The 12,207-nt window shown below is 37.7% G+C and overlaps 2 protein-coding genes across 5 annotated transcripts in view; both read right to left on the reverse strand.

Annotated features, from left to right (window-relative positions):
* The window catches only part of LOC122565943 (E3 ubiquitin-protein ligase MIB1-like), a 159,677-nt gene that overhangs the window by 69,265 nt on the left and 78,205 nt on the right, over positions 1-12,207 (reverse strand). Inside the window, exon 1 of one of the 4 annotated variants that reach the window (XM_043722509.1) lies at positions 10,643-10,874. The exons of the other annotated variants lie outside the window; for them this stretch is intronic. The gene's annotated coding sequence lies outside the window, so the exon portion shown is untranslated. Of the gene's footprint in view, positions 1-10,642; positions 10,875-12,207 lie in introns of those variants that run through there. 4 annotated transcript variants of the gene reach the window in all.
* LOC122565939 (E3 ubiquitin-protein ligase MIB1) overlaps positions 1-12,207 on the reverse strand; it is a 674,113-nt gene that overhangs the window by 2,505 nt on the left and 659,401 nt on the right. The gene's annotated exons all lie outside the window — the stretch shown is intronic.

The raw sequence follows: 12,207 nt of genomic DNA on the forward strand, positions 1-12,207 counted from the left end.
CGCAATAGTAATTTAGTCTGTAACTTAGAATTTATCGCCCAGTAAATTATTGTGGAAAAATCTTCCATACTTTAAAAGCTTTTTTCTCGTAAATCTTCTTGAGTTCCATTCGTGCCAGAGAATAAAAATGTACAAGAGAAGCTGGACGCAAAAGAATCTATTTTTATTTCGATGTACGATGCGCTGGAATAATTCCAGTATTTTTTAACAAGTTGCAACACGTAGAAAATCGTTTCTACAAGTGTATATCAATGCTGCATTGATATATATCCGTGACGTTAAACTAAAATATTCATTTTATAGAAACCCCGTTTAATATTCGCACATTTAGACGAGATAACGAATACTCCAAGGCAAAATCAATTTCTTCGCGATCTAATTTCGAGGTATTACGAACGATACAGTGATTTATGACATTAAAAATCGTGCGTATAGGGCGGCTAGGAAAGTCATTAGGAATGATCAATGACGAGTAACGAAGCTCCAACCCGGACAAACATAATTCATCACTGATGAAATATATTTGCGTAAGGAATTCGCGTTCCACTTCAACGTATTTTTAATATCCTCACGATGATACATTAATTTTTCCTGCAAGTAATATTGACGCACCGGATATTGAGTTTCCTTGGAAAATGGATCGCATCGTAAATAAGATAATCCACGATGACTTCGACGATCTATTTAATGTCTTCTTGGTTAACAATTATAAATTTACTCTACTTTGGTATATTATAGCTACAGTGATATTACTAAACCGTGGATCTTTCAGCAAATACAAATTTACATTAACAATCCTTTCAAATCGATCGTATACGATTCATACTACAATTAACACTCGGTGATATTGGTAATATTAATTACGCGGATTCTTCGTCGCATAAATGTGAAAATATACAGAATGCAGACAGATCTAAAAATCAGTCCATATGATTTTTCAGGCACTTCCGATCAAGAGCGTTCAAAAATCTTCGACGAAAAGTTGATCTCACCTCTTTCATTTTTCTTAAATGGAACGGTACATTTTTGTCTACACCTTTCGATGCATTTTTTAATTCTCCGTAAAAAAGTATCGAGGTACTTGGATCGAAAAATAATTAGTTTGGAAGATATTTTAACTTTAATATCGCTAAACTTATCGTACGAAGAAGAAGAAAAGATAGCGTAATACTTCCCTGTCCTCTTTGTTTTTCTTGTCTTTTATACGATAAGTTATCCTCGAACGTGTATCGGATACGTCTATCGCGATACACGTATCGCCGTGTGTAACGCTCCTAATATAAATCGAATACAAAGAAAAATAGAAGGAGGAATCAAAATGGAAGAGAAGATGGAAGACGGATAGCTTCGTCGTTAGGATCGAATGATTCTGAGAAATCTCGAAGCCCGATTCGTGGCTGTGCTTAATTCCACGTACGAGTAGCGCGTTCCGGCTGTTTCTTTCTTCCTGTTCGTTCTCGTTCACGTACATACATATACATATTGCAATGCCAGGTTTTACGGCCAGGCTCGTAATCGAACTGGCGGACCTCGACTCCTTTCATTGCCCGCGTAAAACGTTTCGATTTGCAATTTCGTCACTTAACTGCCGTGCTGTCTTCCGAAGCCGTTTAGATAGAGGAGGTCAGGTAGCTAAAGGGATCGTGCTTCTACTGGCGATCGTACACAGCGCTGTCCTTTTCTTTTCCCGACCAACCGAAGTACGTTCGCCAATTCTAATGGATCTTCTTCCTTCCGCTTGCCCACGACGTTCGTCGTTCCTATTTTTCGGTATCGCAGCGGTAAAAGTGCATCACGGGGTCGTGAAGTCGCGAACGATTATGAGATTTCACGCTTGTTCAGCTGACAAGGTGGGAAATTTATCGTGACTCGGTTCAAAGATACTTGGCGATCCGAGCGAATTTGAAAATTTGTTCATTTTTTCGTTTGTCTTTTGTGGTGTAAACGAAGAAAAATTTCTATGTTTTTAGATAATTTCTAAGAGCAATAAGGGATCATATCTTTTTATGCAAAATCCTGTTCGTAAATATCACGGCACTTGCCAGTTTCGTATAAAATGTAGTAATTAGTTCAGGTATTAAGCGAACGATTGATCGATTAGAATTTTGCATTTGTGCGAGGTTTCGATTCGTTTTAATCTATAAACGCAATTATCTGCTTGAATTGTTCGTTATTTGAAAAATGTTTCATAACGTAACAATTTAGCAAATTTCCGCTTTCTGTAGGCGGACTCGTGAAGGAAATTGTGAAATCGATATCCTTTTAAATGAAATCATATAGTTTCTGACGCAATAACCGATCCATCCCACTGTTTCCTACGAGAAAGTATCGATCTATTTAGGTGAAAAGATCATTACTTTGGCGAATATTTTAATTATTGTCTTGTAAAACCTATCGTACGAAAGACGAGGAAAACAAATACAGAAACTAGTGTATTATGTCTTTTGTATAGTTTGATGAAATTAACGTGCTATAGCTATGAATCGATCAAGATGTCTGAATATTTACGAGCGACAAGATGTAATTAATAAGTATAACAAATTTAATAAATTTCATACAGTTAAAAGTAAACGTTCATTAAGAAACGACACCTCGCACAATATAAACATTAATTAGACATCTTTCAATTAGATCTCACATTATCTGATTTATTAATGAACGTCATTTGTTCAAACAATACTTCTGTAATTAATATAATTTGTAATCGTAATGCTCTTTGTTAATTGTTCAATGGAAAAGACGTAAAATCCATATTGCGCGAGATTAAAATGCTAAACGAATTGCTTTCAAAATGGTAACATTTTTCCGTGTCTCATTAAACGCGAGATTTCAAAATGTGCAACATTTTATGTAAAAAATTGACGTATCAATATCGAATATTTCGATGAAGCAAAATAATGATCATGTGATTGGAATATTAATAACATTTTATTATATCTTCAATCAAAATATCAAATGCCAAAGCGTAACGCAACGAAAGTTATGCCTTTGATGAAAACGGTGTTTTTCATATTATAAAACGTGCCTTTTTTATTGGCGCTTAATATTTCTCGTTAAATAAAACCGTTTAGCGTAAACATTGACCTAAAACAAGCTACGTGTGTAACATGAAAAGTTCGCTGACTCAACGTTCTTCAATTTAGTATATTTCTTGTACATGTAATATTTTACTTCAAGGGACCAGAAACTTTGTAACAACAAATTTATAAAAATACGAAATACGTAATCAAGTCGACGCTCGATGCAGAATCGATCTACGCGTGGGAAAATATTTCGGGTATCGTTCCCATTCGATACATCCGCTGTGATAGCCGCTCAGAATCATTGCATTTTCCCGCAAAACAATTTTCCCCAATCATTGATAATTTTAGCCATCCGTTTCAACTTTCCACCGTCCAAACTGCGAACCTTCGTCCTGACTCATCGGCTCCTCCACTTATTTTACCATGTTATATATATCAATCTGAATCTTTCTGAATTTTTAGATGGATTTTACAATGACAATTGTACATACCCTGCCTTATGTTTCCTTTTAGTGTGAGTTGCAGTCAACGTAAAGATTATGCAAAACCGGTATATTACGTGTACGTGAATTTCGAGGGAATATAATCCGTTATTTTATATAAACGCGTCCCGACTTATTCGAAACCTCGTGTTTGCTCAGTGGATTGACAATTTTACAAAGAATACTCGAGCATACATTTAGCGTGGCAGACTGTAAACCGTTGAAGATCGCTAGCCCTGAGGATGCAGCGAGGCAGAGGGCGTAATTCACAGCATTTTCTCAAGTGTCTTCTTCGCTATCTCTTGCTAGTAGAACCTTGCTTGCAAAGGGATAACGAAATGCAGGCGGCGGCTCCGAGCGTTCGAAACATCACATTTTCTCGCGTATATGTTCGTTACGGATGATTACGTTTAAAGTCTACTGCTTGCTACGTGTGAGATGGTTCAAGTGATGTCAGAATTTGGCTGCTTTAGAGAGCGTATGAAGCGTCTAATTGATAGGTTCAGCATGCTATCTTGTACTGTTGACGTAGCTGCCTGAGTATGTACATATATTAGAGCAAAATAGCTCTTAGGATCAGCTTTCTCTCACGGCAGCTTGAAGCGTGTGTATTTTGTAAATCTTGTAAATTTGTTATAATCTTTATATTGGGCATCTTTCTTCTAAATTCAACGATACGAAACTAATTTCTATTTGCTATGTACTTCTACTCCGATTGTCGCATTGCGCTTCTCTTTTATTCGCGTCTTTACATTTTTATTCACATCTACATGTGCATATAATGTAGGAACTTTACTACAATTAGTTTATTTACGATAAATGGATTAAAAGGGATGTTGGTTAAACAGGAAACGATGGTTGTTTAACGTGAACCAATCACAATAACGTATTACAATTAAGACAACTCGATAGTTAATTTGCAACTCTCGTCACCAACGCTTTCTCTCACGCTCACCACACTCTCCACAACGCTAGCAACATTATCTCTCTGACTTCTCGATTCACACTCTTTGACTTTTCAACTAGCGCTAACTGTTAATTCGTCTTTCTCCCTTTGTCTTTTGTCCTAGTCCCACCATGCACGTGTTCCGCAACCGCTCGTGGCCAGGTTTACGGAGGTCTTTTCCGCGAAACTATTCGATTGAAGGACCGACGATACGTTGTTGGGCCTGTCGACATTGTTTATAGTTCGCCCGATATCTCTTAGGCCTTTCGTCCACGATACTACGATAATAAATGTACGTTGTTACTTCAAAGCATTTCTTCAAAAATGAATTAATACTTTGCGTAATACATCGTACATTACACTTGAAATTAATGCTGTAATTTACTTTTGGATTCAATAAGTAGCTTTTGCCTCAATTCCTATAGTTATCAGCCGGGTAAATACACGCGTGTTTAATTATTTGAACAGTTCGATTTTCCTCGACCACCTCGGTCCCAATTGGTTCGGATAATTGACGCTTTACCATACATATACGTATAATAAAACGAGTATTTTACTACGTATAAATAGTAGGGAGTCGGGGGAGCCCGTGTAAAGCCCCGTACACAACAGCATATGCGAGGCTGTAGGAAATGCCTGTTATAACTCAATTAAAAGCGAATATTATGAATGTACTGGGTTTCAGGTTGGGATCATTTTCTCTATCAAAATATTAACAAATCAATTACAATATTTCTAATAAATTCTATATACTACAACACACTTTCCTTACGTTTATACCTAATCTAATCTTGCCCTTTACTTATCCTGATATGTAAACTTTGCCAAATTACTTTAACAATTATATTCGTAAAAATATGAATTAAACTTAAACGCTTAAACATCCGTAGTTTAACAATGTACATCTATAAAGATACGTTAAACACGACAAGTTGCAAACTCCGGGGCGAATGAACCCTTAGAAGTTTCGGCAGAGCGTAAAACGTGCGAGCGGCATCGATCTGCAGCAAAAAATTTCTTCCGTAATTGCGATTGTCACCACAATCGTGCCGCCGGGCTTTTCTTTTTTCTCTTTCTTTCCTTTTCTCCCTTCTTACGTGGTCTCCTAAATTTCGGACGCAGAATTGCAGGGCGCGCGCACGGCAGACAAATAGCTTTCTTACAAAAACTCGTAGTTCCATGCTGCTGCCGGCTGGGCCATTACGATTTAAATTAGTTTCCTCGCGGCCTGGCCAACGGAGAAAGACACCGGGCGGGGTGGGCACGAAGAAAATGATAATTGAGGGAGGGAAATAAAACGAGGGAAAAAGTGGAAGACAGAAGACGGCCGGCGTATTCAAAAGGTCTTTCGCCGTGAATATCAACTGGTAGATATACGCGGCTAGATATTTATCGAGCAAGTAGAATAATAACCCTTTTAATCATTCTCTTCTTGCCAGTGCGCTCTTACCGGCGAAACAGATCGGCCAGAGGGAAGAAAAATCTGCGCGCTGTTGCGAGAAAATAGAGTTTATGATAGTAGAGAATTATTAGAGGTCGCTTCATCGTCCTGATAAAACTCGTTAAAGAATAGAACAGCGAATTAAGAGGACGATCCATAATTCGAAATTGTTTTGTTTCGTGCGCGTGTTCTGCGCGCATCGTTTGTAGCTCTCATTTCGATCGAAAACCGTTAAGGCTTATCTGGAATGGTTCTTGGTACGGTACCAATGAAACTATACACAGAGACTTAAAAATACCAGCAGTTAAAGAAGAAATTTCGAAATTCAGTGAACGCTACAACACACGCTTCACTAAACATTCCAATCCTCTAGTCATACAGCTTCTAAACGGAGCAGATCACCGGAGAAGACTGAAAATGCATTATGCGGTGGATGTACAAAACAGATTTAAATAGCAAATGATACTTTAATTTAATTTATTAAGATACTTGTCAAAAGTAGTAGCATTACCGTAAGGTTACATATTGTGGCATGGTAAAATCCTATCATAATTATTAAAAATTTTCCATAAGAATTGATTGTAATATTCTACCGAATAAAATACAGTTATATAAATATCTGAGCACGGTACTGTCTCTGTATTTGTTGCTTCGTACAAGTGAGAGTGATTTACATATCTTGTTGTCTATTTTATGAAAATATGAGCCATTTATCGTAGCCTGAAAATATCTGATCAATTCCTTTCTAACGATGATATTTAATTGTTGATAGTAATAAATTGTTTGCATATTTTCCAAGCACATTTGCAGTCTAGTCATAAATAATAACGAGCACTACGTTGTAGATTAATCGATCAAGAAAAACCAATTCGTTTTCTTTTTGTGTTTCTTTCTTATCATATCGTTTACTCTGGTGTTTTACCTTTTACATTTTCTTCGTGTGTGTAACGCGTATCAATTTGTTTCCTTTCAAAAACGGGCGAACAGAGCCTTTCAATTAACCGAATATACTTCAATCAGCCACATTACTCGCGTCGAAATTAATGACACAACATTCGTCGCCGAAAAGGGAACCACCTGAGAATTTGAATTTCTTCCGAATTTACAAGCGACCATCTAAAACAGCACGTTCCCAGGGACTGATGATTTATTAAGGCGGCTCAGCTACCGGTGTGTTTCAGCCTTTTCGTCGGTGATATATCGTAGGAGCTGATTTAAAGTTCTCTGCCGAAAAAGGGCTAAGGGAGTAAAAGGGCGAGGAGACGACAGGATATAAATTAAGTCGCAATAAAACGGATCACGTCATTCTTTCGCATGTTTCTTCTCTAACGTTCTCCAGGGGATGGTGTTCGACTAGTGAAAATCACGCGGTTTCATCCGACAAACCGTCTCACAGTGTTTTAACGTGGCTCACGGCGAAGCAGCTTCAGTTGAAAAGCGGTAAAAATTTTTTTTTACCAGAGAAAAAATTCAATCAAAAAATTGTACGCATATATTTGATTGAATATTTATTTTAATTTTCTTTTTCTGACGTTCATTAAGTCATCGAGGACTAACGTTGCGTTGACGCAATATTTGCAATTTCTTATTGGTAAATTGGCATCTTAATTTTATCAAGTTCGAGGAAATCGAAGTATTTTACGGTATTTTCGTGCCTCTAATCTGCATAATGGCCTTCTGTAATGTATTTATTCTAACGAGCCTTAACAAGGCCAAAGCTCATTTTATGTTTATTCAACGGTGTTGCCTTTGCGTAACTTTGACGTGTTTTTCATTGCTTGGTTCTTGGACTAATTTAAAACACGATTATACCATCGTAAAAATGTGAACATCGAAATCATGGCATATACAGAGAGCCGGAAATAATTAAAGAAGGAGCCTTTCTTATGGCGTTTCTCGCGGCGAGAATTCGAATTCTACGTTGCATTTTCCCGTTGGCAAAGAGCAACGAGCATCGAAGAAAAAGAAGCAGAGAGGAAAGAAAGGAAAAGAGAAGAGAAACGTTTCCGAAGCTTTTTCAAAGAAGATCAGAAAGTTCTTCGAACGTGTCCCTGTAAAGCCACGAACCGTTCCCCTCGAAAGTAAAAAGAGTCTTGCCACAGATAAGGCAGATCAAGATCCGAGGCTAAGAAGAAAAGCCAATTTAAGTCGTAATAGGACGCTTGTCGACGAGTTTTCTCGCCTTTTCGGAAGCGATCGCGTTTCTTGCGGATCTTTATAGAAAGGCGTAGTTACGACCGCCGTTAATTACCTTCCAATTAACTGCCACCTTTCCCACAAAGCCAAAAGCTTCGGAATATCTCGTGATTTTACGGCGAAATATCATCGATACCACGAAACCTCATAAATAACGTGGAAAATAGTCTTCAATTGGAGCGATGCAAATATTGTAACGATAAATGTACATTTAAGGGAAAGCAATTTTTTCTGATGTTAGAAACTTCGACGTGATATCAAAGAGTCGTTAGTGGAATAATATTCTTGTCAATGAAATTTACATTTGCTGTTTATTTCGTAGAATGGTTTTTGTGGAGGACAAGATTTCGCGAGGAAAAATAAAAGAAAAATGTCACGTAAATAAGAGGTTGATAAACGCTTTATTAAGAAGTCATAACAAAAGTGCGAAGTGACAATGGATCATTTTCACGGGTTTCGTTCGTTTATCTCAAAGCGTTATCTGTTTTTAATAATGTAAGGTCGACGTCTGAATAAAAATTGAATTGATTAGAATACGAATTTCGTGATTTCTTTCAATTTCAGTGTCTTTCTCTACGAACGAAGAGCCAATTACGCGATGGCTAATGATTATGGAAATCAACTAGACTTTACCCGTTCCATGAATTTCGGTCCGAGCTCTATACACGTGGTACTTCGTTCTATTCAAATAATTCTCGTTTAAATCATTGAGAAAACGATCTACATAATTATAACGTAATCTTTGTAACTGTCTTTATCTACATTCTTCCACGATAACTCGTCGAGATCGCCGATAGCTAGGCATCTATAACCTGCTACTTGAAAATTCCGCGTTGCTGCCGCGAATCACGCCGCCTCCGACTGGCAACTTAAACGTTTAGTCACGTTTAACGGACGTGATTTAAAAGTTTTTGACGCAACGACAACGAGAGATCTCGTGGCTGAAAATAGGTAGAAAATGTACGAGTTCTTCGTTATGTATAGAATATGCATGCAAAGGATTTAAAATCTAAAGTTGTAATTTTCATATTTCAGTCTTTTTCGTCTCCTAATCTCCTAACATATCAGCAAGGAAACTATAAACATACGAGCACTTATGATACTCCTTCGTCTTTCATACGCCAAGTTTTACAAAATGAAGGATCCAAGGAAGTAATTGAAGTGTCTTTTACGTTCTATATTGTAGGCTCTTAACTACAATTAGTTTATTTACAATAAATGGATCAAACAGATGTTGATTAAACAGGAAACGATGGTTGTTTAACGTGGACTAATCACAATAACGTATTACAATTAAGACAACTAGATAGTTAATCTAGTTAATCTCTCTCACGCGGACCACACTCTCTCGACAACGCAATTCCTGACTTCTCGATTTACAACTAACATTGACTGTTAATTCGTTTATCGTCCCTTAGCGACCCCTTGTCTTTTGTCTTAGCCCCACCACGCACATGCTCAGCAACCGCTTGTTTATAATTCGCCCGACACCCCCCAGGCCCCTCGTCCACGATACTACAATATATAATCATTTTTCGATACGAATATCATAATTTTAAATTCTAGACTTTTGCATAGAGAATAAGAAAGAACGTACCAATTAATAGATGAAAGAATATAAAATTCCGTTTAAAAATACAGCGACGAGCCTGAAAAAGAAGTGGTTGAGAAAAAATTCCTCCCATTCCCCTTATCCTCGGAACCTTGGACTTCCTTTTACGTGAAAGGAGACCTTTTCGCGTTTCTCCTGAAAAATAGTATAACTTTGTCCTAAGTAGCTTTTTCATGCGACAATAGATACGGTAGATATTTAGGTGATTCCATTTAACTAGGCCATTCGTGGATGGTACGAAAGAGAATTACACCGAACCCACAGAAAGGTACAAATATCTTCTTCGTGTTAAATCGGCAAGAACAAAAGGCGGTATATATAAACCAAACAATCGTACCACAGACAATGAAAACGAAATCCTTAGAAGTTGTGCTGGATAAAAGTTTAACGTGGGATCTTCGTATAAAACGCATAACAAAGAAAATAGTATCGGCCATGGAACAACCGTATTGGTTGATCGGTTGGAAATGGAAGTCAGAGATAATCAATAAAAGAGAGATATATGTAACAATGATTAAATCAATACGGCCATACGGAGTACATATTCCTCTGGTGTACAGTTACAAAAAGCAACCGGAAGAGAATTAAAAATGCACGATCGAAATTATTGAGAATAATGATCGATGCACCGTGGTACGCGAGGAACGACGATATAAGAAAACAACCTAAAGATGCCATCGGTCGAACAAACTCCTCGAGCTTCGATACTTCTTCAATTACCAGAAAGATATTGGACCAGAATCAACAAACACCAAAACGCGATGGTAAAACACTGTGTTACCACTGTTACAGTAAAAGCTTAAAGCGTAGTAAATGTACACTTACTAGTCAGTATATACATTTACTACGCTTTAAGCTCTTCCCGTAACATATATCCAAAGCAAACGTAATCCTTGTGTCTTTTGTTTATAGCTTATATAAGTAGCGAGCGTATATATTTACCGAGTTGACGTTTCTACTGCAACACCACTGGCAAGCAGAGTACGTAGATGCTGGATAAATGTTCAGTGCGTTTCCGCTGCAACACTGGTGAAAGTCAGGAGAACGAGTACGAAGGAAGAACAAGGCCCTTTTTCCGCTTCCCCGCGCGACTACAAAGTCCACCGTCGAATATCACGCAATTTCCATTCGCGTTGTCGCGACTGCAAAGTCAAGGCGCGGTTCATCGCGGCTACGAAGTATGTATATACATACACGGAATATGTATCTACGTGCTGTAGTCACACGTGCGGCTAGTCGCAAGTGGAAAAGAGACTCAATTGCGTAAGTGGAATGAATGAACGAATCGAGCGAACGATAGTAGAACAAACAGTGCAAATCATGCAAAATGTCTACTGACAGTAAGGCTGATGCGTGAATAACGGATTTAAAATGACGATTTATTAAACATTTAGCTGGACGATTTATTAAACATTACGATTATGCCAATAATTATACACATAGCCAACATTCGTGATAGCGCGCTCGTATCGGAAAATAAATACCAAGTCGATGCACTGTGCGGCAACTTATTCGGATTCTCGTCAGGATTTTTCGCTTCTTTCTCTCGATCTCCAGCGATTTTATCCCTTTCGCCTTGAAAGGGATGCCAACGAGGATCGTAAATAACGTTGTTTATTCGGGAATTTGTCTTTTCGGCACGATATGTCGGCCAACAGCGGTGGAATACATAAAACAGCTTCCACACCGTTTTTCAACGTAAACGCGGGCTGGATGGCCGTACCTGACGCAGGGAAATTTTCCAGTTGTTTGAACGGGAGATAGGGAACGTGCGATCCTGTGCGTGAGTTTCCTTCGATAAGTTCGCTCCTGCTTTTTCGCGTACAGACTTGTCACGTTAAGCAGGTATTTCCATTTGAAATCGTCGAAAAATCGATTTTTGTAATTACAGGTCATTGTCGCTATTGCTATCGATATTATTACGTTTATTTGAGAAAAGATGGGAATATATTTCTTCGTCGTTTCGAAACATTTTAAGCTTCTTCTATTTCAACCAACAAAATTCTATTCAACGAAATGTTACTTTGCGAATTGTTTGATTTCAACTAGTTGTTTGGGTAAACCTTGCAAAAAGCACCAAAGATAGGAATCATTTATTTGTATCGCGTTTAAGCGCCGATTAAATTAAAAACAAAAATGAAGTCGCGTGACAACGGTTGTCCAAGTGTTAAGAATTTGTTACCTCGGCAAAATAAAATAAATAGACTGGCTGGCTGGTTCCATCGGTTACGCGATTATCCGTCACAAAATCTCCGAATAAAATCCGTTTATGAATGTATTAAACAAAATATTCTGGAACTTCATTGTTACCACAATGAGATACCGCTGTCACGATTAAATCGATAAAATTTGAAAGAAATTTCAAGATGAACGTGGAAATAAACAAAGGATCATCAATTTATGAACAGAATTTATCATCTTCGACGCGCAGATGCAAGTATTATGTGTTTTAAATAATTCTGCTATCCTCTTTGTCGTTTCATAAGTTAAACATCGTTCATCAAATC

Source organism: Bombus pyrosoma, linkage group LG3 (assembly GCF_014825855.1).
Source record: "Bombus pyrosoma isolate SC7728 linkage group LG3, ASM1482585v1, whole genome shotgun sequence".
Lineage (NCBI taxonomy): Eukaryota > Metazoa > Arthropoda > Insecta > Hymenoptera > Apidae > Bombus > Bombus pyrosoma.